Source organism: Leuresthes tenuis, unplaced genomic scaffold, assembly GCF_036924035.1.
Source record: "Leuresthes tenuis unplaced genomic scaffold, fLeuTen1.0.hap1 SCAF_17, whole genome shotgun sequence".
Taxonomy (NCBI): Eukaryota; Metazoa; Chordata; class Actinopteri; order Atheriniformes; family Atherinopsidae; genus Leuresthes; species Leuresthes tenuis.
In genome coordinates, this window is record NW_027325371.1 from 27,512,934 (window position 1) to 27,515,537 (window position 2,604).

Genomic DNA, 2,604 nt, shown 5'->3' on the forward strand with positions numbered 1-2,604 from the left:
TGATCTCGCTTTTGATGATGTAAGGTTGGGCATTCAGACCTTGCTTCACCTGCTTTTCACCAAATATAGTCGGATATTCACACCTTCTTGCAGCCGAACACTTCCGCTCCACCTTTTAGTGTTCTATCACACCTTTTTTTCACCGCATTTTATACATTATGGTTGGAAATTTTCAACCACTCTCATCCGAAGACCTCTCCTCCCGCTTTCTTTAATATATTTGAACTTTAGTCGGACATTCAAACCTTCTTGCAGCTGAACCACCTCCGCTCCCTGTTTTGATCATATATGGTCTGGCAATACTACCTTTTCTTACCCGTTTGTGAGTAATTATGGCTGGACATTCACACCTACTTGCAGCCGAACACAACCTCTCTCGCTTTTGATGATGTATGGACCGGCATTTTTACCTATTCTAACACATTTTTCAGCAATTATGGTCGGAGATTCACACCTACTCACAGCCGAACAACTCCGCTCCCGCATTTGATGATGTATAGTCGGGCATTCTCACCCTTTCTCATCAGCTTTTTGAAAATTATGATCTGACATTCACACCTACTTCCAGTCGAACAGCTCTGCTCCCGCTTTTGATTATGTTTGGTTAGATATTCGAACCTTTTCTTAACTGCTTTTTACAAACTTTGGTCGGACGTTCACAATATCTTGCAGCCGAACACCTCCGCTTCCGCTTTTGATGGTGTATATTCGGGCATACGAACCTTTTCTTACCCGCTTTTTACAAACCAAGGTCGGACTTTCACACCTTCTCTTAGCTGAACAACTCCGCTCCCTCTTTTGATTGTGTACAGTCGGGTAATTTAACCTTTTCTTACCCGCTTTTTACCATCTATGGTCGGACATTCCCACCGTCTTACAGCGGAACACCTCCGCTCCCTCTTTTGATGATGTATGGTTAGGCATTCGCACCTTCTCTCACCCGCCTTTTACTATGGTCGGCCATTCACAGCTTCCTCTCCACCATACTTGTATGGTGGGATATTCACACCCACTTGCATCCGAAGACCTCCGCTTCCGCTTTTGATGGGAACTGACAACATAAGAAGTCCGGACATACTTTGATAGTATATGAATAAGTGGGTAGCTACTGACAAGCATTAAGCATGTCACACAGCCCAAACATATAACATTTCAGGACACACCACACAGTTAACAACCACAGTGAAGCGTGTCAAAGCCCAAACATGTAACATTCAACAGGACACTTACACAACACATTCAAATCAAACAGTCAGACAACATACAAGAACATATACCCCAGCCGGCATTGCTCCCTGCCTATTTTCGTACAGCACACTATGTGTGCGCACACCTTTATTCACAAACTCTTCAACTTATACTCTTTTACCGAAGTTGCTACAGCTCGATTGGCCGAATACCCTTTGATCCTATTTCGGTGAATTTGACATCTGCCTTACATATAACAGATTAGCGGTTTAGCAGTTTTAATTTAGTTTGAGTGAAGGAATTCATTTTATAGCAAAATCCGAAATCGTGAAGAACTCATGAAAGTAAGCTTATTCTCGGATTCCTGAAACTTTAGATTTGCTCTTTCTTTTACTGCAAAGTACACGTTGTTTTTTTTGTTTAAATCTTTCTAGACATGGTAAATATTAAGGACAAAGCAGTTTTCACATAGTTTGAGTGAAGGAATTCATTTTATAGATAAAATCCCAAGAGTCTGATGGGAAAAGAGAGTGAATGCGAAGTAGACTTTAACACGGCTATGGGAGCGAGCCGAGTGTGGGCTAACCAGGAGAATTGCTTGAAAGAAATGCGACCCCGAATGAGCGGTCAGAACAAAGCCTCAATACGGGATTCTCGTGGTGTTTTTGTTGCTGCCTTGTCTTTTGCACAGAGTAAAAGACATGGCAGCCATCGAATAGGGCCCGATTGTTCCTACTTGGTCAGCCGAGGAGCAAGGGGGGGGGGGGAGCAAGTGTCTCAACCAAGCAAAGCTCACCATGGGGAAGGTGGCTATGCCAACAAGCCTGATGCCCTGCTCCCGCAGTGACGGATAATCGTACTCTGGTTTCTCTTCATAACGTACAAGTCTTTCGCCTTTTACTAAAGATTTCTGTGGAGAGCAGCACTAATGAGTTGTTTCTATTTTTGGCAGGCTTTACCTTTGCGGGTGAAGCCCTTTCTGTCTGTGCAAAAGAAATCTTGTTACTGTGCAGAGTGACTTCTCTGAGTAGAGTCGCCTTACTTGTTGCGACTGTGCCGATGTTCGAAGCTGGAGTGCAAAGTTGTTGCTTGAATGGTGCTTGCTGGAGCGTGCGGGGGAGTGCAAAGTTATACCATTTAAAAGGGCTGAAGAGTGCTCAGTGCAGCGGGTGGGCGACACTCTGGCCACCTTGAAAACCGAGGTTACATCCACTACCAGGGGCAGCCCAAGTTCTGCCGCAAGTGTGGTGAGCATGGGCACCTGGTTGAGGCTTGTACCAAGGTGTTATGTGGGAAGAGCAGAGAAATTGGGCAAACTTTTGGAGAGTGTCCAAATGGCAGGAAATGTAATCTCTGTGGAGAATTAAATCACCTCTTCAGAGATTGCCCTAAATCTTTTGCCAACAAATTAAAGAC

At 44.3% G+C, this 2,604-nt stretch overlaps 1 non-coding gene across 1 annotated transcript; it reads left to right on the forward strand.

Moving 5' to 3' along the window:
• Positions 1 to 2,044: 2,044 nt before the first annotated feature.
• LOC140274263 (U5 spliceosomal RNA) lies at positions 2,045 to 2,158 on the forward strand. Its single transcript, XR_011908233.1, has one exon. It is a non-coding gene; the product is annotated as a U5 spliceosomal RNA (small nuclear RNA).
• The last annotated feature ends 446 nt before the right edge of the window (positions 2,159 to 2,604 follow it).